General features: G+C 41.3%; 1 protein-coding gene across 5 annotated transcripts in view; it reads left to right on the top strand.

Annotated features, from left to right (window-relative positions):
* FYB1 (FYN binding protein 1) overlaps nucleotides 1-27,357 on the top strand; it is a 152,721-nt gene that overhangs the window by 28,622 nt on the left and 96,742 nt on the right. Inside the window, exon 1 of one of the 5 annotated variants that reach the window (XM_066240112.1) lies at nucleotides 23,662-23,809. The exons of the other annotated variants lie outside the window; for them this stretch is intronic. The gene's annotated coding sequence lies outside the window, so the exon portion shown is untranslated. Of the gene's footprint in view, nucleotides 1-23,661; nucleotides 23,810-27,357 lie in introns of those variants that run through there. 5 annotated transcript variants of the gene reach the window in all.

Raw genomic sequence — 27,357 nt, 5'->3', positions numbered from 1 at the left:
TCTCCTCCTTCTCCTTTTACTTAAAATGGTTCAATCTTCAGTGCAAATACTTTCAAAACCTTCGTTTAAAATCAAAAGGATTTGAATCCTTTCAAAACGGTTTTTGAAGAACTCCAAATTCTTACTTAAAATGAAAACCTAATAACCTACTTTTTAAAATGTTTAGAAACATCTGGATTTCTTTAGGGATGGGGGAGAGGGAAAGAAACAAATTTCATCAGTAAATGTGGACTAGAAGAAGCTTTGCAGCTGGGAAAATCATTACTGTTGTGCAATGTTTCCACCTGACTCCTGCCCCACCAAGGGAACGGCCAGAAGTAAGGACCCCTTAAATAGAAATAATTTTCCTCTTGTGACATCGGAGCAACCAACAGAGTTTGATTTAACTCCTTTTGAGCTGCTGGACCAAACTTCCAAAACCTCAGACGAGGGAAAACAGGCTCACTGAAAAAATAAAAGAAAAAACACCCAGGGCCTAAAAAGAAAATGTTGCCAATGAATCAAACTTCCAAATGTTTATAAGAACAAACTTTTCTAAAAGCACAGTATGGTGCTGGCATAATCTAGATGCTCAGCAAATGTTTGGTGAAGGAAGTTGGTTCAAGCTAACCATGTAGGTATGTTTGCTTGCCTGGGTATTATACTGAAAAACAGTGAAATATCACAGTTGACATAGAAGGAAAATGCCTATAAATATACTTCTAGGGTACAAAATGTCCAAAGAAATGATATTTTATGGAAGTTATATAGCTTTTCTCTTATTTGGAGAGGTTTTTCTTTTTAAATCACAGGCCTTGCTATTTGGAGTGTTAACCTGCAGACATAAACCTACTTTATTGAATTGTGCCAAAACTCTGAATTTTTATCTTTTAAATATCCAACTAACAATCTTGGAATAAGATCTTAAGGTAAACAGAATATTGGATTCCATTTGTAAATATAAACTAAAGACTTTTTCGTGTGTCAAAATTATGGGGAGGTCATTCTTCATACATATACTACACAATGGAAAATATTATTAGTTGTATAGAGTCAAAAAAAGACATATAGAATAGAACATCTTTTAAATACTATTTCAAAAACTAGTATCTGAGAGCTATAATTCATTAGGCAAAAAAGTGACTATTTTTGAAAGTCATGCTTTTAAAGAGCATTTCCGCTTTCAGACTTATTTTGTATGTGTCACATTGTCCTATATTCACATGATCCTATGAGGACAATTTTGTTGGAATCATTGTTCCAATTTTCAGATAAGAAAGTTGATGCAGTGGATAGAGCCTCGGCCTGGGATGCAGAGGACCCAGGTTCGAGATCCCGAGGTTGCCAGTTTGAGCGCGGGCTCATCTGGTTTGAGCAAAGCTCACCAGCTTGGACCCAAGGTCGCTGGCTCGAGCAAGGGGTTACTCGGTCTGCTGAAGGCCCGGGTCAAGGCACATATGAGAAAGCAATCAATGAACAACTAAGGAGCTGCAACAAAAAACTAATGATTGATGCTTCTCATCTCTCTCCGTTCGTGTCAGTCTGTCCCTATCTGTCCCTCTCTCTGACTCTCTCCATCTCTGTAAATAAAAAAAATTTAAAAAAAGAAAGTTGAAGCATAGAGCAGTAAGCTTTCTGAGCTCTCACAGTCCAACTCCAAGGGTCAGGCTGACCTGTCTGCAGTTCTGCCTTGGATGGGACGACAGGATATTATGATATTATGATATGATGATATTATGATAAAAATGGGATTGGCAGGCACCAACTCTGAGCTGAATTATAATCACACAATTTTGCATATTATATGTGCCCCGACGTTTGTGTGTTATCATACAAGGGAAAGCATAGTTCTGCCACTTGGCCCTTGACAACCTGCAGCTTTGTGCCGTAGGAGACAGCGATGAGACCACAGACAGCCTGGGGGCTGGCACGTCCCTTTGCCATAGGAGCCTCTTGCCATTTGTCTCTAAGCTGCAGCTCCTCATTTAGACGTTTCTCATTTGTATCCCCTGAGTTACCTGTCCATCGCAAAGAGAGGTACACTGCATTTCTTTTTGTCTTTTTCTAGATTAGGCATGAACAAAAGAAAACATTGTTTTTCTTTCTTTCCTTGGCATAACAGCATTGCTATGAAATTTCTAAAAGAAAATAAAAGTGGAACTAAACAAAACATCCCCCTCCAAGTCTTATGATGTAGTCTTCTTTGACGATGGATGCTGTGGTTGCTGAAACCTCCACCTGCTAAGCTGTGTAAAAGCCTGGTCCTCCTCTTCCCACCTGGACATCCCGATCCAGAGAGCCCCTTCTCTCAGGTGTCCCTCAGTGCAACCCCCTCCTCTTCACTCTCTTGTCTACGGGACTGTTGGGGACGATAGTGAATTCTCGGCTAGAACCCATTCAAAAACTCACCAGCAAAGCCCATCTGACCACCATCTTCTTATTCTTGTTTCTCTCTCAGAGAAGTCTGTTGGGTTATGTTTTCTGTCTTCTCTACTTTAGTCTCCCAAAGATGTACATGTGCATAAACACTGGCAAATATTTATTAATGCTGTGTTTAGTAAGAGATTGAGAGGATTCTGACTATATATTTCACTCTAAGTTGGGAACATATCACGGCACAGATTAGGAGAAACACACCCTCCTCATGTATATACACACATACACTTTTTTTTTTAATTGTGGTAGAAGAGACACAAACCTTTTATAATGAATTCTGGATTCTAGCATTTGACAACATTAAGAGAATTGTTGATATACCTCAAAAAGAAAAACATTGAGTCAACCTAAAAGAATTTAGATTGGTTTTGGAGAAAAAAGAAACACTAGAATGATTTAAGAGTTACTGGAATATAAAGCATGTCAGGAGTTCAGAAGGATTTCGGAAGCACGCCCTCAGGATGACTGAAAAACTGAGGGGAAGTACGGCCAAGAAGGGACCCGATGTCAAGCCTCGGCCTGATCAAGCTTTCCTCTGGGCTTCAGTGTAAGTTTACAAGAGGCTTGCAATTTAAATAACAAATTTTCTGAGCAGAAGATTATAAGTAGATGCCCTCCAGCAAAAAGAAAAGCTTAGAATGTAGCAGGAAGAATTCAAATGAGCCAAAACCGCAAAGCCCCTTTCCAATGCACCTGCTTTTCAAATAAGGTGAATTTCTCCCTGAGAAGTGCTCCGTGATCATAGGCCACAATATGAATTACGCCCCCTAGGGTTGTGCAGGGCACCATGAACTCCACATATCTGTTTTGTTTTGTTTTTTGACCATATAGAGTCACCCAGAGAAATGAGGAAAAATCAGGAGAAAAGGTGGAACCCCCACCCCCTCTCCCAAACTTGACCTCAGGTCCCTCCCTGAGGTCCCTCTTCACCACCTCTCTGCCTCTCTAGATTTTGAGGAAGAAATAAAAGGGGGCAGGGAAGAGAAGAAGATGAGAATAAATGGGAAGGTGGGGAATAAGCTGACCTGAGGACATGCAGCTCCAAAATCAGGGAGTGGCCGTGAAGTTTGTGTCCCCTCCTACCTGCCCATCTCTCCAACTCAAGTCTTGGAGAACCTGGGATGATGACCAGTGACCCACTGATGCCCAATGCTCTGTAAACAACCTGAGCTGACCAAATGGGGCACACTAGCATATGCAGAGATCATCAGCCAGTTCTCACGCACAACAAAGAGCTTCTCATGTGTTCGAAGGGGAAGTGGTTTGAAAACTTAACTGTTGGAGGCAAGAGGTAAACAAAGCATAAAGCCCCACCCACTTGGCTTTCCTAGAGGCTAAATAAGCCTTTCTAAACACTATTACTCAATTCATGTTCTAGTTATTCTCATAAACCACTAGAAATACTTTACTGATTTGATGGGGGCTGTTGTAAAAACAATACACAAATACTGAGAGGGCTTAGGGCTCCTTTTTCCTCTCCCTGCGTCCAGTAGTAAATAGTTCCTTCCGTGTCTGGCTACAGGGACTTCATTGTCCTTGTCCAGCTTTCTCCATGCACAATAGCTGCCCTTTATTGTCCCTCCTTCTGCAGGCAGGAAGCTTGGCCCAAAAAAGTATTACAAACAAGTTGATGTTGGCTTAATTAAATATTTTTATCTTTGTCAAGTTACAATTGAGTTTTAAGGAGAAGGCCAAAGGAAGAAACTAAAAATTCACTTAACAAAGAGAGTAAAGCATTCTCTTTTACCTTCTCAGGCTTTCTTAAAACCTACCCCCCATGGTAATTTAGATAGATAAATGATATATAGGTAGGTATGTAGGTAGGTAGGTAGGTAGGTAGGTAGGTAGACAGATAGACAGACAGATAGACAGACAGACAGAACAATTCAGTGGCATCCAATATATTTACATTGTTGAGGGCACTCGTTTATTTTTATCTTCTTCGTTTAGGGTCAACAAATTATTCTGAACCTTGATTATCTCAGGCAATCTTAGTTGGTCTTAGCTAGTCCATGTAAATATCAGAATGCTTTTCTATCTTTGTCTAACATGAAGATGAAAGTAATTCATAGAACACACATAAAGACAAGGCAGACAGAGGCAAGCTGATGTCAACCTGTTAACCCACCTCCTCTGAGGGTGTTTTGGCCAAATGCAGTTGACTGTATTCCATTACCAAAGCAAACAATCTCCAGCTCTAAGAAATCTTTCATCTTTGTTTCAATCTTGTTTTTCCAGTGACCTATTCACAGGGATTTCTCATACAACAACTGAAATATCCTAAACCAAACGCTGCAAACAACTCTTTCCCACTCTGCCATTTCCACCAGTACCACCCATCCTGTCTTGAAGAATGAAAGTGTTGTAGTCATTTTAACTCTTCCTTTCTTTCTTTCCTTGTATCCTGTCTGGCAGTGAATACTTTAGTTCAGTGATTATCAGAATTTTTCATATCATGTCCCACATAGAAAATGATGATATTGAATTGACTGGGTAAACAACATAACAACAAAAGGCCGCTGTGTCCATAAGTAATGGCCTGGAGGGGAACAAGGTGTTCTCCAGAGCCCCCTAAGGCCTCCATGGGTCAGTGTCTCAACTCACCCGTAACACCTGCGCATTCTTTCTTCAAAATGTCTTTTATATTAGACCTTTTGTTTCCATTTCTGCAGCTATTATCTTTGTCAAGGTCATCATCTCATACTTGGATTACTGTAACATACTCTAACTGTGTTCCTTCCCTTTCCCCAAGGTTATTTTTGGCGGTGCCTCTGACAACTATATTTACCCACTATTTTTGGCATGCATGTACAATTGTTTACCATTACCTATGAGAGCCAAACCAAAATTTTTGTCAAGATTTCAAGGAAAAGAAATCATATGGACCCATCTCACAAGTTAAACTTGTTTCCTATTTCCTTTAACAGCTTCTTTCAAGTTAAATTTACTTATTCACTGCGTACTACAAACATCATCACATTTCATATGTTTGCTCTGTTTCCAGAAGACCCTGGTGGTGGTAATTAATAGTCCTGACAATTTGAATAGTCTTACAGTCTTGAGTGCCTACTATGTGTGGGGCCATGTGCCAACCTTAACAGCATCTTGCATATTAGCTAATATAATAATTTTATAGATAAGGAAGTTAAAACTGAGGCTAAGTAATTTGGCCAAGGAGAAAAACTAATTAAGTGGCAGAGAGCTTAGAGTTCAAATCTCAACGTGACTTTAAACAACACAGTCTTTTCATTGCCCTTGTCCAATATGAAGTTAGCTTTCCCTGCCTCGACATGTTTCTTTGCAAACTTCTAACTTGGCAATTAATAATTTGCTATCATCTGATAATCTTTTTTACCTTAAATATTTTTTTTAATTTTTCAGTTATAGTTGACATGCAATATTATATATTTCAGGGCACACTCCAATGATTAGACATTATATTATATAACTTACTAAGTGGTCACCCCAATAAATCTAGTACTCATCTGACACATGCATAGTTATTACAGTCTTATTGACTATATTCCCTTTGCTGTACTTTACATCCCCATGACTATTCTGTAACAACCAATTTGTACTTTTTGATCCCTTCACCTTTTTTTAGCCATTTCCCCAATCTCCCTCCTACCTGGCAACCTCCAAAATGTTTTCTGTATCTATGTCTGTTTCTGTTCTGCTTGTTTATTTTGTTTTTTAGAGTCCACAGAAAAGTGAAATCATATGACATTTGTCTTTCTCTGACTTCTTTCCCTCAGTACAACACCCTCTAGGCCCACCCATGTTGTTGCAAATGGCAAGATTGTATCATTTAAAGTAAAGAGAGATGTGTATATATTGCCATTTTATTATTCATATTTTTTCCTTCTTCTCCTAAAAGAAGACCTTTCCTCATTTCTTGTAATACTGCTTTGTTGTGATGAACTCCTTTAGCTTTTTCTTCTCTGGGAAGTGCTTTATTTGTTCTTTGATTCTAAATGATAGCAGAATATGGTTAATGGCATAACATTAGACAGCACAGGTAGAGGACATGTCTACATTACAAATAACCCTGTTGGGCAGAACTACTCTAGAAGCTTATCAACAATTTCTTAAAGAAATATATATGTTTGAATATATGTTTGATATCATTCATAGCAGCTAAGGGTATACTAGCTAAAAAGTTCCTATAAGTAAGTATCATAGGTTAAGGTTTTATCCGTTATTTGTTCACTCAGTGTAACACCTGGTGCCTAGTAAGCCTCAAACATGTTTAACAAGTGTCTGTTGAATAAAGATGGCAGTTATCTGGCAACATAATGTTTTTTTTAAGTAAAGATTTAAACAGCAGAAAGAGAAACAAACTATTCCATGCACAAGTAGTCTACGTTTCATAAATGCTGCCAAAATGCTTAAATGTAAATGTATGGCCAATTGTTGACAGCCGCTCTGCCTCTGCTTGGACAGCTGTGGATTACATCTGCATCAAATCAGCCAGAAGTTATTTATTTTCGAAGTGTGCACTGACCCACTTCTAAGCCCAAAGGGTAAAAATGTCACCTTTGTTCATTTCTCAAGAAAAATATTTTTAAGATCGTGCACTGACTGTGAAAGAAAAAGCAGTTCCTTGGGGTGCTATCGTCATTCCCGCCTCGCGTCAGTTTTCTGACAGGCATCATTTCTTGCCTTCATTCTTAGTTGTAATATGAACAGGAAAGCAACCCCACTGCCAAGCAAGTCACACTGGCCTTTTTCCTTCCAGAGATTTAAGCTGATTGTTGAGTGTGTGCTTACGAGCTGTGTGATTTTGTAATTGCCTGTTCATATTTCAAGGACTTGAGCTTCTTGACTCAATAGGATTCTTTAAGTCAGTTTTATATGGTTGACCCTTGAACAACACAGGTTTGAACTACGTGGGGCCACTTATACACAGATTTTTTTTTCAATAAGTATATTGGAAAATATTTTGGAGATTTTCTTACTACAGCTAGTGCTCGACTTATGACCACAATTAGTTCCAACAGACCAGTCGTAACACGATTTGAGTAGTGTTGAGTAGGCTATATGTACAGTACTGTGAAATAATGTTATAAAAATCTTTGTCATAGTTTATCATAATTTTCTTTCATTATTGTACCGAGTCTGCGATAACAGTTGAAATGGTGCACGCGGAGATGGTAGTGTTGCCAGAAGCTGGTCCACACTGTCGTATGCCCAGCTGGGCAACACTTGTGCTGCCAGATGCGGAGCAGTCGTGGCTAGCAATTGTGGTCATAAAGTCGAATGGTCATAAGTTGCATAGGTCATAAGTTGATCAAAACCTGTACTGGGAAGCAATTACATTGATGACCCCAGGCTGTATTGTTGCTTCTTCATTATCAATGCATGGATTATTATATCTATAAATAGATGTGATTTTCCTTTTCACATTTATATATATATAAACATATATATATACATATATATATATATATTGTACTTTTCTGAAGTGAGAAGCAAGAAGGGTGGCAGAGAGATAGACTCCCACATGCGCCCAACCAGGTTCCACCCGGTGTTGCTCCATTGCAACCAGAGCCATTCTAGCACCTGAGGCGGAGGCCATGAAGCCATCCTCAGTGCCCGGGCCAACTTTGCTCCAATGGGACCTTGGCTGCGGGAGGGGAAGAGAGAGATAGAGAGAAGGAAGAAGAGGAAGGTTGGAGAAGCAGATGGGTGCCTCTCTTGTGTGCCCTGGCTGGGAATCAAATCTGAGACTTACACACTGGGATGACACTCTACCACTGAACCAACCAGCCAGGGCCTATATTTTCATTTTTGATGTCTAAAGTTAGTCATATGTATAATACCTACTATGTTTTATATCATGTAAGACAATATTGATATAGGTACTGACATATAATTCATCTTATAAACAGACAACATAAACTTATGGTATTGACAAATATAGTACACTACTTTAAATGTATTTTCTCTTTCTTATGGTTTTTATAATAATATCTTCTTTTATTTAGATTACTTTAATGTAAGAATACAGTTCTTTAATACATGTAACATACAAAATACATGTTGATCAACTGTTTATATCTTTGCTAAGGCTTCTAGTTAGCACTAGGCTATGAGTAATTAAGTTTTGAGGGAGTCAGAAGTTATGCGTGGATTTTATACTGACTGGAGGGAGGGTCTACATCTCTAACTCCCAAGCTGTTCATGGGTAATTCCATTACTGAGGATGTGGCCCTATGAGAGATAACTGTAAGTACTTTTATGTATATAAATTAAATAAGATTAACAAGTGAGTCTCTGTGCCTGAAGTTTAGGCTTTTAAGTATCAATAATATTTTAATATAGATACAAATACAGTCAGAAACAAAATAATCTTGATGGGTGGCCTTTACAAAGATTCCTCATAGTTCCACACAGAATCAGACTACCTGACATATTGTACTATGGGGATAGGGTAGTTATTTTGGAATTAGGTAGATATTTTAAGATCTAGACCTAAGATTGGGTATCATACATTTGGAGTCCATACTTTGTTCACTTGAAGAGCCATCCACAGATAACAGGAAACCCCATTTTCCCTGGAAACACATCTGGGCCATATAAGCTAGAGAAAGGCCAGAGTAGAGATTCTCAAAGTGTGGTCTATGACCCCTGAGAATCACCAATTGCTTTTTAAGGAACCCACAAGATCAAAGCCATCTACATGATAATACTAAGATGTTATTGGTCTTTTCCATTCTCATGCTTTCATGAATGTTCAATGGAATTTTTCAGAGGCTGCATAATTCCACGAAAAGGCTATTAAGGTATTCTTCCCATTGAGGCCATATCTTCACATACTTCAACCAAAACATGTCACAGCTGATTGAATGCGGAGCACACGTGAGGATGTAGCTGTTTTCTATTATACCATACATTAAAGACATTTGCAAAAATATAAAACAGTGCTATGTCTCTTGCTAAATTTTTTGTTTTAGAAAGTATATTTTTTAATAAAATTGTTATTCATGTTAATGTGTAATGATTTGTTATTGTTGTTTTACATGAATAAATAAATGAACATCTTCTCAGTCATTATCCAGTTTAACAAAAGGTCTTTGTGGCCATTTAATAATTTTTAAGTATGTAACGTGGTTTTGAACCCAAAGAGTCTGAGAACCGCTGCTTTAGAACATGATGAATACAAATAGATAAATGATTAACTGAAGAAGGGAAAAGTGAGTAGAACCCTGTTTCTAAGCTGAGCAGAAGATTGCTAAAGACGCTGGCCATGGTTCATCATCTGATCAATTACAACAGGACTTCCTGGAGGCTATATCTAAGTCTTACTCTACTCTTTCCTCATAATCCAAACCATTCATTTGCCCAGCCAAATATTTGCTACCTCTTCCCAGTAGCATACAAATTGTTTTGTTTCATAAAATATTTACTCTAAAAAGTAGCACTTACAAACTATAGAAATGATCCCTGAAAGTATAGTCTTTAAAAGTAGCACTTACAATGGTTTTAAATGAGAATTCACTTTTAATTCAAGAGGATGGCTGGGTCTGTTGGCAGCCTTGACTGCAGTTGTGAGTGTGGTCATGGCACACAGATACCATTTCTGAGACCTGGTGCATGTCCTCCGTGGTGTATTGCAATGAGAATGGCTAGACGGCTGCCCACATTAGCCCTGATTCCTCTTCCCAGTGCCTTACTTGTTTAGCTTCATGTGCCATATTTTTAGGTAATACAGGCTAGTAATACCAAGAAAATTTATATTACATTGATCCTTTTTTACACAATAATGCAATGTCCATTATAATAAAAAGTGACTATGAAAGGGCATTGGCCTATGTGTGTGTCTGTGTGTGCATGCGTGTGTGTTTGCAAATAGGTATCTTCCAGTCACCTTCTTTCAACCACTCTTGTCTTTGGCTGAGAGAGAGTTCACCACTCCTAGCTACTCTACTCTACACTGATCTATTTCCCAAGAGCTCGGAGCTAAGCCAAACAGTTTGATGATATAATTCTGTGCATCCTTATAGCTTCTCTTCTGTCTTGCAACCTATTCATCATTGGGTTACCATGGGTCAAGTCCCATCACCCATGTAAAAATCTGTCATTGCTTGGGTGACCCAGCCTTACCTCGACTCCCTTCCAAAGGCATCCCAAGCTGATGGCAATGTAGTCTAATGACTGAAGCACAGCTGGCAGCAGCTGGGAACTGCTGACTCTGTGAGAACTTGGCCTCCCCTCTCTCAGTTCCCCACTCTGCAAAAGAGAAACACTTAGCTATACTTCTTCTAGTCACCTCCCCAGCATGTAAGAAGAGTTTTGAGAACTATGTGGCCTTTGTGCTCCTCTTACTAGCCCGCTTTCTCACATTGTTATCACAGTTCTCCAGGTCTATCCTCCCAGTCAATCTTACCCATGACCCAAGTACCATTTCAGCATCACTTCAGTGCATAATAATTTCTCATGTCTGAACAGCTAATTTAGCACTTAACGTAGAGTACTCTGTAATAGTAATTGTACTATGAATTTTCCAGAAGTACAGCAATTGTTTTTCCAAAGAGCCTTGAGTTTTTTGAGAGCAGAGATTTTTGTCTTATTTTTCCTTGACCATACCACCTGACATAATGCTCTGCAACTTGCTAACAATTCGCCTAACATTTATTCCATACTCGCCATGTGCCAAGCATTGTGCCAGATGATTTTGCATATATTGTCTCAGTTAATCCTTGAATTAAAAATCAAAAATTAAAGAGAAAACCACAAAAAAATTAAAAAACAAAAAACAATAAAAAACAAACAACAAAGAAAGAACTAGAGAAAAAATTAGAAGAAAAAGGTTTTTTTACCTTTTTCCAGTAGGTGGCACTGGATAACAAGTTTTAGCTCTGTATATTACCAGGCTGAGAAGTTGCAGTGGCAAAGGTGGAGGCAGGGCTGCAGTTTCTATGATGGGTGGGTCTTGTGAGGGCTTTACAGCTTTAACAATGTCGATCTCAGGCCTCTGGGTGCTCCTCCCCGCATCCCAACAGAGCAGGGGACCAGACAACCAGACACAGGGCACTTATGTTCTTCACCTGTGGAGTATATCTCTGCCTCTCTCTGTACCTGCTTGTGGAGGGAGGCAGTATCTGGGAGGCTGGGGGGCCACACTTTGTATTTTTATGTCTCTGTCCAAGTGCAGGCTGTGGGTAGACCATGGGAACACTGGGGGTGACCCCATGCTCCACCACTTTGGTTCAATTATCACAACAAATTCTCCCCAATCTCTCCGTTCCTCCTGGCTGAAGATTTAGTCACTCCGAGGTTCTCTCCTCTCCGGAGCCATACTCAAGTGTTTCTTATCTTTTGTCCTCTGTTTTATTTGTTTGTTTGTTTGTTTTTTCACCCTTCCCACCTTTAGTCCATTCTGTGCCTGGATCTTTCAGGCAAGCTTGTGAGCTCAGCTGGGGCCCCTTCGCTGGTTTATAGCTGTTCAATTTGTTGAAATTTCAAGGGGAGAGATCAAGGGTAACTCTCACAGTGACACTACTCTGACATCATCTTCTGGTTCTTAGCCTTCACCAACTTTATGACTTAAAAAAATGTTACAGAATTCTACATGCACCAAAATACTTCCTCAGTTGGTCAGCTATGGCAATATCTGAATCCCTACCCATAGGATCTAGGATTTCAGTAATTAGAAATAACAGAGGTAACAACTTAGTGCAGCAAAGAGCAGTGTACTTATGGAACCAAAGACTAGGTGGGAGGATCTAAGTCCTGCCTCAGTTGTTAATTTCTCCATGCCTCTTTGCCCATCAACGAAATGAAGATGACAACCCTGCCTCACACCTTCAGTTGGTTTTCGGTAAATGTTTTCTCAGCAGATGGGTGAATGGATGGGCAATGAATAGTTAGATAGACAGCTGCTATCTAACATATGTAAAATAATCTGATACATAACTATACTACTTACAGTATAAGCAAAAGGCCAGACTTAGCGGCTTCAAACAACACAGATTAATCATTTTACAGTTCTGTAGGTCACAAGTCTGAAATGGGTCTCACTGAATCAAAATCAAGATGCAGGTAAGGCTGTATTCTTTCTGGAGACTTGAGGGAAGAATCCATTTCCTTGCCTGTTTCAGACTCTAGAGGTTGCCTACAGTCTTTGGCTCGTGACCTTCCATCTTCCAAGCTGGAAATTCCTGATGGAGTCTTTCTAAGGCTGCGTCCCTCTGATAGTGATATTCCCACCTCCCACTTCCTTGTATAAGACTCTTGTAGTACGTTGGGCCTACCTGTATTATCCTAGATATCTCCCTATTTCAACATCCTTAACTCAATCACTCTGGAAAACTCCCCTTTACCATGGAAGGTAATGTACTTACAGTTTCAGAGATTAGGAGAGACACATCTTTGGAGGACTACTATTGGGAGCAGTACAAGGTAACTCAGAGATTCTGGATCCTGATTGACCACTAGAATCATTTGGAAGTTTTAAAGAAAATAGATGCTCAGGCTCCTCACCCAAGTACTGTGCTTTAATTTGACCATGTGTGCCTGGCCATCAACATTTACTAAGAGTAACCCAGATTATGCTACTGTGAAGCTAGGGCTGAAAGCCTCTGGATGTATGTAAGAAAGCGGACTGGGACCTTCGCACAAACTGAAGTTTGAGGACCTCTTCAGCCACTTAGCTCACTCACTTTATTTTTCCAAGCCTGAGTACCCTTGTCTATAAATTGGGCATAATAATCACATGAAAAGTAAATTAGATAATATGTATAAAGTCCTCTGTGGCTTGCCAGGAAAATGTTAATCCTCCAGTAAATGGTAGCTATAATTATTTTATAGAGCAGCTCAAATCCTTAGGTTATGACAAACATAAATATCAAAAGTGAATATCCCGCAAATCACCCCTCTTGGTCAGACTTAGAGGAGCTTAGCGTTCCAACAGTTCTGCTTAGATTATAAGTAAACTGATATACTTAGGAAAGTTATTAGTGTTCACTGTCCTTTCACTTGGTTCTGGGCTAACTTCTCCTGGGTGTTCTCACTTACAGACACTCCCTTCACATTGCAGGAACTGGGTCTAGCAAACAAAAAAGTTCAGCGTTTTATACAGATGGCCAGTGGTCTCCATTTCTCAACCTGCGGGATGGTATAATCTCAATCCCATCCCAACAAGCTTGCTAGTCCTACTGGGAAGTCTTTCCTTTAGTGAGAGAGTATTGGACACTGTCCTTTCCAAGATTCAGATCACTCTTCCTGGGATCCCAAGTCCCAGATTATTTTCACCAGCCCAGCCCCATCCTGGCCCATGAAGTGGGACATTCACTTATCACCTTGTGTGTGTGTGTGTGTGTGTGTGTGTGTGTGTGTGTGTGTGTGTGTCAGAGACAGAGGGAGGGACAGACAGACAGGAAGGGAGAGAGATGAGAAGCATCAGTTCTTTGTTGCGGCATCTAGTTGTTCATTGATTGGTTTCTCATATGTGCCTTGACTGGGGGGCTACAGCAGACCAATTAACCTCTTGCTCAAGCCAGTGAGCTTGGACTCAAGCTGGTGAGGTATGCTCAAACCAGATGAGCCCACGCTCAAGCTGGTGACCTTGGGGTTTCGAACCTGGGTCCTCTGTGCCCCAGTCCAATGCTCTATCCAGTGTGCCACTGCCTGGTCAGGCTGAATTGGGACATTCAATCACGACTGTCCCTAGTCCTTATGTAACAACAATACCTTGTCCCATGAGGAGATGAGACTCTTGCCACTGCAAGAGACAGCCTCTTTGCTGTCTCGTTGATTTTTTTTTTAAATTTTTATTTTATTTATTCATTTTTTTAGAGAGGAGAGAGAGAGGGAGAGAGAGGGGGGGGGAGAGAGAGAGAGACAGACAGAGAGAGAAGGGGGAGGAGCTGGAAGCATCAACTCCCATATGTGCCTTGACCAGGCAAGCCCAGGGTTTCGAACCGGCGACCTCAGCATTTCCAGGTCGACGCTTTATCCACTGCGCCACCACAGGTCAGGCTCTCGTTGATTTTTATGTAATGCTGAGAATTAGAATGGACAGAAAGAACCCTTCCAGTTTTATAGTAAGCAAAGTCTATTTAGCTAAAATCCCAAAGGAGTTTATTGTGTTTTTAAATTCTACCAGCTTCCAAATCAAAAAGGGGAGGAGGGATTACATCATAAGTGTGGGATCTTGCTTTATTAGCTTCCTGAGTCAGAAAAAAGAGAAGGAAATAATATATAGGAGAACGATCTCAAACACTTTTTGTCTTGTATCTTCCTTTCCTAATCTCTTTCTTTAGCCACTGGGGAATTAAGGGGAAATACCAGATCAAAAAATATTGACCCTGGTGATTTCAAATTAAAATCTGTGGTTCTGAGTATTTGGGGAAAACTACAGTCTTATGGTTTTACTTCCCTTTCCTTCTATTCTGGAAAGAGTCTGACCACGTATTACTGTAGGTGACAACAGTTCCAAAGTTAACATGTCTGTAGTGTGGAATACATGAAATCCTTCTGTCCCATGTGAGGGAGAACCCAACGTTTTGGCTGGTTGGTTTCTGAGAAATTTTAAAAATAGGGAAAAAAAGCATAAAGAAATATATAACCAATTTCAATGACTCAATCACCAAGAATTTTGTCATTTGTTTGAAATCTTTTTGAATGTGAAACAAATAAACAGTATATAAACAGCATATATAAAGTTGGAATCAGTTCCCATTCTGCCTCAGTTCCATTTCCCACTATTGCTATACAGAGACAGTCTCTATCATGGTTTCACTGATTCTTCTGAGGGAACGTTTTTATCTACCAGTGAAGGTCGGTTCTGCTCATCCTGACATGTGTGGCCAGGACCCCAAACCCCAGAAGATATAGATAATGATTGTTTCAAGTAAGAGTCAACTCCTGCTGCTGACTTGGTCTTTAACCTTATATCCTGATCTGGTTACTGATCTTGAAGAGATGCCTTGGGCTCTGTGTGTGTATCAAGAACAGACACAGTCTGCATGGTGGCCCAAGCCTGCTGTTACCCAGTTCCCACATTGCCTTCTCAGAAAGGCCTTCCTCAATGGGAGAGCACTGTAGGTAGTCTTTCTTATGGGATTTAAGAGACAGAATACTAGGAAGAGAATCTGGAAAACAAATTTTAAGGGCTGTTGACCTCCATGCCAAAGGTTGCAAATTCTGAGGCCAGGCAAGTGACTTCAATAAGCAATGTAGTTACACCTTATTACTAAATTGGGGTATCAGACTTTTCAAGAAAAGCCACAAATCTAAATGATTATGTGAAATCATCCTTTTTACATTTCCCCATTTTTTAATATATATATTTAAAGCTTAAAATCTATAGGAAAGTTTAAACAGTCGTACAACAAACAACAACCTTCCTCTTAGTTAAATTCGCCCAGCTGGTAACATCTTGCCAAATGATATATGCGTGTATAAATGCTTTCCCAAACCATCTGAAAGTAAGTTGTATAAATCATGACAAATCGTCACCGAAAACTTAAGTATATACCTCCTAAGAAGCAGATCATTCTCTATTTTAACTGCAATAATATTATACCTAAGAAAAGTAACTATTCTTTTTATCATTGTTGTCTCAAAATTATTATTTGATATTTCTTTTGTTCAAATCAGCATCCAATCAAGATTTACATATTGCATTTTATTGTTATATCTTTTTGACATCTTTTAATCAAGAAGAGTTTCCTTACCTTTTCTATGTTTTTCAAAATTATTTTTAATTGTTGAAGGTGAGTATGTTTGATGTGAATTTGTGTGTGTGTGCACATATCTACTCACACATAGGCAACAACAGCAGGTGCACAGGTCGGAGTCATGCTGAGGGGAACAGCTCTGCACCTGGGTGCAGTTCATCAAAAGTCCCACTTCCAAAGGCAGAGTCAGCACAGTCTTTGTCTCAGTCCCTGTTAGTGCCTTCACTCATCAAGATGGAAAGATGAGAGAGACAGAGAGACAGAGAGAGACCTACTTACTGAGGGCCTTAGCATTGATACTGTGCTAACACTCTAAGTAAGGATGCACTAGGTGAGAGTCGCTCAGGATGGGATGCGGGTGACTCGTGCTCGGAACTAGGAACCTAACCTGCTCAGTCAGGAATTGCAGTGTTCAAAGCACCTTCAATTATTCTTCTGAACATTGAAGTTGGAGGACTACCATTCTAAAGACACACACATAAATTAACAGCTGACCTTACCCCTGTCAAGTTCTAGTGAAATCGAGATGTGGAACATTATCCTATGATTCCATGAGTTCTCTGAGCAGCTCAGGGGAGGGTCAGAGAGGCTTTGGGGGGCTGCAGAGGATGAACTCTGAGTGGAGCTGGGAGAAGCCTGGGTTAACCAGGTGAGGAAGGGGAAGAAGGTATAGGAACGAGAGAAGTAAAGGCTGCATCACGTGCGACTGGTGCTGTGTCAGAGATGGATGAAGGAAAGCCTCGTAGGCCACATTAAGGAGTTATAACTTTTTTTCTGAGGGTTTGGAGACTCTCGAAAGGGCCTTAAGCAAACACGATCCAGTTAATCACAGGAAAACCATGCTTTTGCCTCTGAGGAGACAGACTCAGAGGCAAAACGTGTCTGTAAGAAGCCACTGCGGTGGAAGAGGCAGGAAGTCATTGAGGAAAGGGGGCACGCAGGATTCAAAACTACTGGGGAAGCAGCGGGGCATGGTGTAAGATGTGAACTTGACAGTCAGAGAAGAGAGTGTAAAGTGGGTTTTCAGCTCTCATTTCATGAAGCTCATGGCAATGGCTGGCTGCGTGGATGCGGTGCCTGTTGGACATTCAGGTGAACATGCTCCGTAGGCAGTTGGTTACCTGGTTAGGAGAGCAACAGTAGGAGCCTTAGAACTTACTTAGCACAAGGACCCTGGCGAGGCGAGGCGACGCTGCTGGGGCAGAAGGCTTTGAACCAGGCGGAGGGCGGGCTGCAAGTGCCTGTCAAAGAAGGGAACTTATAAATGCACTTGAATGGGCGGAGCCAACCTGCAGGGAAACTGGTTTGTTGACACCCCCACGCCCCTTGCCTACTTCCAGAGCCGTGGTCTTCTCTCCCCACGCTTTCCACCAGTGGTCTTCTCTCCCCACGCTTTCCATCAGTGGTCTTCAAAGTGGGAGGACTACACCAGAAGGGGGACTCAAGACAGTTTGTTGAGCATGAAGAGCAATTGTTAAAAATATTATATTTTAAATATATCATCATTTCTATATTTTGTTTACGTTTTATAACAGATAAAATATATTCACAAAATAATATATGTGTGTGTAGACAGATAGAGAAAAAGATAGAATTCATTAATAAGTATCCACATAGTAGGTATATATGTTCTAATATATTTTATTGTTACCCAGCCACAATGAAACATCTTGAGTGACCACTTTTCAGCATGACCAAAATTTGGGTGACACTTAAGAAGGGGAAAAGTGAGCAAGGGTCATGGACGCTCACTTCTCAAAGATTGCTGGCATCTTTCAAAAGGTTTTGGCCCTGATACAACCCCATATAGCAGAATCCCTGGAGTTCTAGTCCCTTTTACCTACAGACCAAAAAGGGGCCACGTATTAAATCTGACAGGCTCAGGGGAGGCTTGCTTGGTGGGCCTTATAAACTCAGAGACCGAAAGTAACCACATAAGATGGTCTGAACATAAAAATCCCTAATGATAAGCAGGTCATGGTGGGTCATGTCTGAGGCCTGTAGCTTCCTTGACAAAGTTCAATCTTTACCTTAAATGAGGCTATTATCTATTTGCATCTATGATAACATACCTTTGAAATGTCATAGTAATCTCCTTTTCCAGATCTCTTACCACCAGTGCAGGAGACCACAGAATCCCTCATTGTTCCTTCTTCCCCGAATGTCATCCTTAGGTGCCATAAATGTTAATTATTAACTATCCTGAACCCACCAATGTCAAAGATGTATGAGTCTCTCTGTTTTGTTTTTTATTGAACCCCAGAGAATTCTCCACTTTTTCTTTTTCCCACCGCTAATCTACTGTTAATGGATTTCATGCAGTCTTTCTTAGGTGTCCTCCTTCTATTCCAATGTATAAAATCAGCTATAAAACTGCCATTCTCCGGAGCATTTCCTCAACCCATGGAGATTTGCTTTCAGGCAATTGTCATCCATTTGACTGAAATAAATTCGTAAAAATGGTCTGCAGGTTTGCACATTTCTTATGTCAGCATATCTTCTTCTATTTTGAATGCATTTTTAGAATCTTAGAAGCGGACACTTAGAAAACTCTTTGGTGCTGGCCACCTAGTTTTCTGCTTTCCTGGGGAGCAGGAAGAAAGAGCTGGTCAGAGGAAGGAGGCTGGGGTCAGAGGGAGGTAGGGCAGGGGACAAGGGAGAAAAGTCCCCTTTTGTTCACATGAACCTGGAGCCATTCTTGCACTGTGCAGGTTGCGGTGTTTCTCTGATTTGTGTGCAGGAGTTGGGGGGGGGGGGCAGGAAGGTGGTTGTCCAGATCAGAAAATGAGCAGGACTTGTTTCCTGGCTTCTCTCCCACGTGGTGATCCATTCTCATTGTCACTGCCAGCATGTCTGGGCATCACTTTCTGACAGCAGACTGGGAACTCACTCCAGGCACACACATCTTTGATGACCTGCGATTGGGATGTGCTTGGCTTAAAGACAAAGCTCCAGACAGCCAGACATACAGCAGGAGAGCAATGTGAGCTTTCAGAAGGGGTGGACGCACTTGGGTTTTACCTGCTGCTCCTTCGTCTGGAGCAGTGACCAGGCTTGACCTCTCTGGCCAAATGCACTCCTATGCCGGAGACTGAAGCCTGCCCCCCTCTGTCTTTGCATTCCACCCCCATCCCTACCCGTCAGGACTGTGCTAAAGCCTAACTCAAGACCAAATTATTTTAACTCCCAAACGCACTCATGATTTGCTTTCTGAGTAGGCCGCTAGAGGCTTTAAATGGTGCATCAGAGCTGCCATAGCCCCTAGAACCAGCTCACCTCTTTCTTCTTGACAGGTGGCTAGATTGGCTATTGGCTCCATGTCACTTATTCCTTTACAAACTTGAATTTGAACTTCATCATTTTTTTAATTGAGGGGAAGTAAGTATTATGATTGCTAAAGTGTAAGAGCAATAATAAGTACATTTTAATTTAGAGAACAAAAAAAGCAAGCCTATGGACAAGCCATAGGTATAAACAAGCTCATGCTTCAGATAGTAATTATACTGACCAGATAGACAGAGGGTGAGATTTCTCAATGTGGGGTAGAGGGGAAGATGAGATAAGACAGGGAGAGTAAAGGAATTTGCCTAGATTGCAAACACAGAAATTCTGATATACTGAATAGATAATGATACTGTAGTAATGAGTTGAGTCAGCTGACTTCCTCCACCCTCATTAGATAACTCACTAATTTTCCTCTTGTAGTATTTTAGTTCCTTGTGTCACATAGGATGGGGAAGAAAAAGCCTAGTATTCAGGTCCACAAAAAATGAGCTATTCACTGAGACCATCATTTGCTTAGAATTGCTTTTCCTGGGGGACAGGGTTAGCTTTGAACATTTAATAAATTGTCTAGAAGCATTGAGCTGTTAGGTATGGCTCTTCAGCATATATAATATAAGATCTAATATTTGATTTAAGAAACCTTTGAATTATTTTATTTTATTGCTCAGGTTTCCTTGTAATCTATGAAAAGCTTTAGTCAGTGTAAAGCCAGAAGCCATGGCCAGAGCCACTATCACAGCAGCCTTCTGGCCCATGCAGGTTCGCATTGGATTCGGACAGTCGGTAAAGAAACCATGGAGCCAAAAACTGGTGGGCCATAGTCTTTAATCTAGCTTGCACCCGGCGGGCAAGTAAAAATACACACTGGGCTCCAAAACCCAGTCACATTCAGTGCTCACAAAGCTACTGATTTATCCGAGTTTCCTAGAATCAAAGGTTTCTAGCTCAACAGCCTTATTCTCCTCAGTTCCCCATTTCCTTCCTTATCCCAGATACAAACTCTGTACAAACTGGCATCTCACTCAGTACTCCGCCATCTTGGCTGCTTTTCCTGGCCTTCTCCACGTGGCCTCCTCCCGCTGCTGGCTCTATTCTCTCTGCTCTCTCATGCTAACCTCAGGAACCAAGCGACAAGTTCCCGTTCTACCCCTATTTTATAGTGTAGCTTCACAACCTCTAATCCAATATACAAAATAGGGAAGTCTCTAATACAAAGTCACTTCTCTGAGGCATGATTGGATTGTACCACCCCTCATCAAAAAGGGTGGGAAAGGCTTAATCCCAAAACCAAGCCTCATGCTACAACAATTCTCAACACACATTAATATCACCTGGGCAACGGCCTCTTTAACAAAGTGAGCATAATACATTTTATCTGCCCAACAGTCAGGAACTACAAATTTAATGAAAGGTAGCTATTCAAATAATCAACCAGTATTATATGATGCAAGAAATTCTTTTCCCAACTCCACCTTTTGTTAACACCATCTCAAGAAAAATCATATGTGAAGACAATATGGCCCTAATATTTTGTATTCTTTCTTCTACATGGAGGGAAAAAATACTACTGCTTAAAAGTCTTACATTAATTTGCTGGTTCAGAAAACTGGTTGTGTCTATCCAGAGTATATAAAATAGGCTTACACTAAAAACAATGCTTTTGCCTTTATCACTTATAAGCAATATAATATAGAGGGTCATGGAGAGAACCAAATGAAATTCTGATCAATATCATGTTATTATAAAAAATAGATTAGTGCATAATTTTTCTTTGTGAGACAATTTTGTAAAAATAGAAAAAAATGGGTATTTATTTTTACATAATAAGGTAGACTTGAGAAAGTATCTATACTTCCATTTATATCATTATGTGACAAAACTCACTTCATGACTTTTTATTACATCTTCAAACCTTTTTAGATGTTATCAACAAGCAATACTAGCATCTAAGTCAAATAAGACATTCAATTTTTAAAAATATAATCTTTGTAAATGTGTACATTTCTCTTCTGCCATTTAGAAAGCAAAATGTACTTCTTCCCCTCAGAGGTATACATTGTTGGACTTACCTTTTGCTGGGATAAATGCATCAAAAAAAAAAGAAAGAAAGAAAGAAAGAAAGAAAGAAAGAAAGAAAGAAAGAGCAAAAGCAACTGCCCCACAAACTAGGAAGCTGCCTCTAATAGACTAATTCATTCAACAGCATTCACAAAGCATCTTTAGTGTGCCTGGTGTTGGTCAAATAAGTTTGTAAACATGATATATATGTTTGCTTGCTTGTGACTTATATTGGGTGTGGGGACAGGCTATAAGCAGGCCAGGTTGTTGTAGCCTGAGGTTTGGTTTTGGGACTAAGCTTTTCCCCACACCCTTGACTGATTGTATGATCTGGGTGGTGCACTCTCATGAGGAATCCAATTATGCCTTGGATAAGTGACTTTGTATCGGAGACTTCCTTGTTTGTATATTGGATTAAGGGATTTTGGTTTTCTACACTATAAAGTGGGACAGACCAGGAGCTCAGACACACAGTTCCTGCTATCACAATTGCAGGGGCTCCCCTGATCCCTTGCCCTTCATGGGAAGAGCTGGTTTTCTGCTTTTCCCTTGTCTTCTTTGTGGTTTGCCTGTCTTGGTGAGACACCAATAAATAGGATGGCCCCCCATCCTCTGACTCCGCCATTTCTTTATCGTCTACCCGAATCCAATGGGAACCTGCATGTGAATGGTCACGATGACGGCTCCTGGCCTTACACCTGGCATCAAAGACAGGTAAGCTGCAAACTCTACCCTTAAAGTACTCAAGTTCTAGTGCAAGAGAAAGACTTGTATCCAACAATTCACAGATACTACAAAAGCCAGAAGAAGGATGCCTGACATGTTCTTGAGGGGCTGAGTTCAGAAGAAAGTGGTACCTACAGTAAGCTTCAGGCATGACTAGGAGTTAACCAGGTGAGGGAAAAAAAGAGTGGAGATGAATTCCATGAAGGCATGGTGAGTTTTGGATTTTGGGGGGATTTTGTTTTATTTTAGCACCACAGGGAAGCTAGTGAGGGAAAGAAGAAACATAAGACCGACTTTAAATAGTGAACATTTCTTCTCTTTCTCCTTTCTTCCTTTCCTCTATAAGCATCCAGCAAAATCCAAAGATGGTAGAGTCACTCCCTGGTGCCGGGCCCAGGCTCCTACCATCTTCTTGCTCTGCCATTCTTAGAGCATTGCCTTAAGTCATCAGTGAATCTGATGGCTCAGGTCCACACAGCATTCCAACCCACAGGGAGGGGAAGCTCTGCCCAGCAGCTCCAGAAATCTCTTCTCCTTTGATCCCATTGGCCAAAAGTTAGTCATATGACCACATCTAGTGGCCAGTAGGGCTAGAAAATGTCTTATCCTTGCTAAACAACAAGAATTTTCTTACTTTAGAAGAGGCGTTTGCAAATTCTTCTGCAAAGGGCCAGATAATAAATATTTTAGACTACATACAATCTTGGTCATGTGTTGTTCTTTTTTTATGGTTTCTTTCTTTCTTTCTTTCTTTCTTTCTTTCTTTCTTTCTTCTCCTCCTCCTCCTCCTTCTCCTTCTTCTTCTTTTTCAACTCTTTAAAAATGTAAAAACCATTCTTAGCTTGAGGGGCTGTGCAAAACAAGCCATAAACCAGATTGGGCAAGTGGACTATAGCTTTCCAACCCTCACAAGTGGACTATAGTTTTCCAACCCTCACTATAGACAAAGAATGTGTACAGGGAAGAGTGTGGCCATCTCTGGCATGACTGACAGAAGATTATAAACCACAAAGAGGAAGAGTTTTGTCTCGTTCATCTTTCTAGTCTCAGCACAGTGTTTGATCCATTTGGTTGGTGCTTAATGTTTATGACTGGTGAATGAATGAATGAATGAATGCTAATTTACCAACAACAATTTGTTAAAATCCCACTAATAGTCTCTTAACATGAATTTTCATTTAAATATTGCACTCTCCAGAATATTCCAGAGGACAGCCCTGAGAATGCAAACAGATTACAGAGCAAAAGGCCTATGTTTCTCCCCGAATGCCCTGTGGCAGGCGGGAGAAACTTGTTTTGGTTTTGCCCTTTTAAATATCACATGGTTGGTGGGAATGTCAGCAGAAGTGTCCAGGCTGAATAGACACTTTTTAGTTCCCCTCTTTCTCTTCCTTCTTGCTAAATATCCTGAGGGCATAATAGAAGTTTTTTTGTCTAAGTCAGCCTAGAGGGGGGAGGGAGAGGAGGATCACTCAACCATTGCCCAAGACATCCCCCTGCCAGGAGTCAGAAAGGGCCACAGTCCTTGGATTCCCTGTGCCGAGCAGATCCAACAGCCCAAAGCGAGGGGGCGCCTGGTCCCTGGCCCAAGGACGACTCACTAGACGAGCCCTGCCCCCAGCTCATTCTGCCGGAGTCAGGTAACAGCTATGCCCAGGTTTCCTCTTGTACATAAATATGCGCATTTTTTTTTACAGCAGGAAGAGGCACCCTCTCCAAATCCTGGCAGCACAGACTGTGCTCAAGGGAATGACTGGGAGAAGGCACACTCTGTTAGCAAACAGCAGCAGAGGTGGGCAGCAGACATGAAAACCCGGCCTCACTGTAGCCAGCAGGGTGACAAGCAGATAAAAGTGTGTCATTTGCTGTTTTGTAACTGGATAGGGCCTCTCATGTAGTCCTGTTCCAATCTCTGGTGCTGCTGTGATTAAATGATGTCTTGCCCAGAAACCAGACCCATAATCCTACTGGGCACAGACAACTGACTTCATCCTGCTCCTGACAAGCATGTGCCCATGCAGCTCTTCTGATGAGAAGGAGGAAATTTCAGTTTCCACCAAGACTTTACAATCTGGCAGGGAGTGGGGATTCGTGCAAAATTTCTACACGGACTGTAGAAGGAAGGCTGCACTGCCATCCATCCTGCTTTCTTAGAGCCTCAGAGGGAATCCTAGGAAACCAGGACTGAGAACCACAGAGGGCTACCAATCCTCTCAGGAGTATTTCAGAGCAGCAGTAACTCCAGAACTTGATTAGAGCCCTCAGCCGTCTTGTATAAATCACTGCCTCTTCTAAAGAATTCACAAGGCCTTCACCACCCTCCTTTTAACGAAACTCACAGGTAATTAAAGGAAGAGGAGGAGTCTCTTACTCTGCCTTCTATCAGCTGTGTGACTTTAGGCAAACCATTCACCCTCTCTATGCCTCAGTTTTTTCCTCTAAATTAATGAGGACAATAATAGTACTAACCTCGCAAGGCTGTTGTGAGTATAAAACTATATGCACTTAGTGTGTGCTAATATGTCATAATAGATAGGTAACATTTGCCATTTTAAATATGTTGTCATCAGAGTGAGGTTATTCTGGGTAGGAAAACGGATGGGTATGTGAATACTAGGCAAAATCATGACCATGCTTTTCTGCCAATGCTGAGAATTGTCAGGAGAGGTTTATGTAGATCAATATATGTCCATATATGAAGGGAGGCTCAAACTTCAAATATGCTAATGCCCCAAGAATTAATGATAAATGATAGGGAAGGAGGAGAAGGAGGGGGAGGAGGAGGAGGTTCTACTTTCCAGTAAAATCACACCTTTCAAAATGTTCTATTAAAGGTGATCATGAATATCAAAGGAATTGTGCTGTGTGTAGGGGATGCTCTGGAAAGGTTAGTCTTCTATTAAAAATAAATAAATAAATATCCTGGGAAGGATTCCATTTATCTGGGGAAAGTATTTTAAAGGCTCAGATCCATGTTGTTTGTTTGTTATATCCATCCACGTGTTTAACTGCCAGTGGGTGTCAAATGTTCCCTAGCTCCTGCCCAGACCCAGAGGCCCCTGGACTCAGAGTTCATCAAACTCCTTTCTGGGGAAATTCTACACCTTGAAGAGTTATCACTGCCTGATGGGGCAGTCACACTGACACCTGGTGGTCCCAATGCTAAGTGCAGGCGATTGCTTTAAAGCTTTTTTGAGTCGGCAAGTGCCTTAAAATCATGCTTTCCTTCATGGGTATCCCATGTTAACAAGAAAAAACGGTCAGGAAAAGTGGACAGACTATTTCATTCATCCAGTGTGTTAGCAGGGGCCACCTCTGGGCGAACGTTCTAAGAACAAGAATTGGGGGAGGGGACGGTGGCTCCCTGGCCTGGTTTGGGCTGTGGTCGCAGGGGGTGTGGTTGAGACTGCGGCTCTAGGTTCAAGATGGGAGTTTGAATGGGGGCTCTGCTACTCACCCGCTGTGGGTCTTGGGTGAATTACTGAACTGCCTCATGCTTGGTCTCTGTATCTATGAAGTGGGGACGACAATAACTTCACCGTGGTCTGCTGCGAGCTCCGAGCACAGAGGGCAATGCCCCATGTCGTCTGCTGGTGACAGTGTTCGCGAGAATGTTGCCGTAGAAGCTGTGACCCCACCGGTCGTGCAGCACAGGACAGTGGGAAGCTGGGTGGATGTACAAGGAGACCCAGGTTCAAGTTCTGCCACTAAGTAGCTGGGTGACTTTGGGGAGATCACTTACCCTGTTTCCTTTTCAGTAAAATGACGAGCTTGAATTTACAGATGTTTAGAGATATTTTTTTTCTTTCTCAAACACTGTGATTCTAAGGTAAGCTTTCTAACTCAAATTGGTCCACCTTTCAGGCCCATTTTAATTGTCTTTATTTTTACTGAAGCTGAGGGTCCAGCATGTCCAGGCATTTACTTATATAGTTGCTGACTGATAAGAAGTGGAGGTTGGAATTATCTCTGTATCAGCCACTGGGAATAAACCAAGTACATGACTGCGCAGGAATGAGACTCCAAAGAGTCTCAGAATGGAAAGTCTCAGCAAAGAACATTTCCCCACCAGAGGCTGGTCTGGGGTTTCTCTGCCCAACTGGAACCCTATCCCCATTAAACACCAACTCCTCTCCCCTTAGTCCCTGGCACCCACCTTTTTACTTTCTGTCGCTAGGAATCTGATACCTCGAATAAGTGGAATCATACAATTTGTCCTTTTGTGCCTGGCTTATTTCATTTAGCATCACCTTATCTCCAAGGTTCATCCATCCATGGTAGAGCATGTACCAGAATCTCCTTCCTTTTTAAGACTGAATAATATTCCATTCTATGCATGAAACATTCCCAGACAGGGAACGTGGCCCTTGGGGTCTACCTAGGGCCAGCTGGAAATATATGGGTTCTTGACTTTGTGCAGGAAAAATTCATAATATGAGTCCAGGTGATGTTAAGAGTAAGTTTATTAAAGCTGGGGACAGTGAAACAAGGAAGGGCGTAGAATTGAAGCAGCAACAGGAGAGCCTAGGTGAGGGTGCCTGGGCTCTCTAGAAACCTGTGGGAGGTAAATGAGCAGAGAAAAGGGGGCCATGGGGATGGTTGACAGGGTTAGCCCATTGCCTGTTGCTCCCCTGGTTGTGAGCCTCGTGAGGACCCTTTGAATCTAGCAGATGCTTGCCTGTGGGAGAAGAAGAGGGGAAGGTGTGCTCCATGCTCAGGGAGGGAGAGCACACTGGGTCCTTTGTTTTGAAGGTGTTTAAAGACTGGGAGTTTAGGGGAGGATTTCAATAGGATATTCATTAGCTTATCCAGGTGCCGCCTTTCAGGGTCTGATCATACTTAAATGGTTAGTCCCAGGGCAGGTCATACTAAATAGTTAGTCATTAGTCATTGTGGCCCACCTGGTTTTGCTGCTTTTCTGCACCTGGAGCTAAAACACAACTGAGGCCTAAACATTATCACTAAAGAAGTAAATTTCAGTTTCTAACTTCTTGTCAAATACAGAGAAGAAACTCACTGCTCAGACCTATGCATCTCTGTGTGTACATAGATATGTGAGTTCAGAGGGGTATGAAGGCAGAAAGAAAAGGTAGCATATTTCTATTTTTTTTTCCCCTGTATTTTTCTGAAGCCAGAAATGGGGGGAGACAGTCAGACAGACTCCCGCATGCGCCCGACCGGGATCCAT

Source organism: Saccopteryx bilineata, chromosome 1, assembly GCF_036850765.1.
Source record: "Saccopteryx bilineata isolate mSacBil1 chromosome 1, mSacBil1_pri_phased_curated, whole genome shotgun sequence".
Lineage (NCBI taxonomy): Eukaryota > Metazoa > Chordata > Mammalia > Chiroptera > Emballonuridae > Saccopteryx > Saccopteryx bilineata.
Note: the sequence above shows the minus strand (reverse complement) of the source record. Positions and strands in the feature narration are given on the sequence as shown.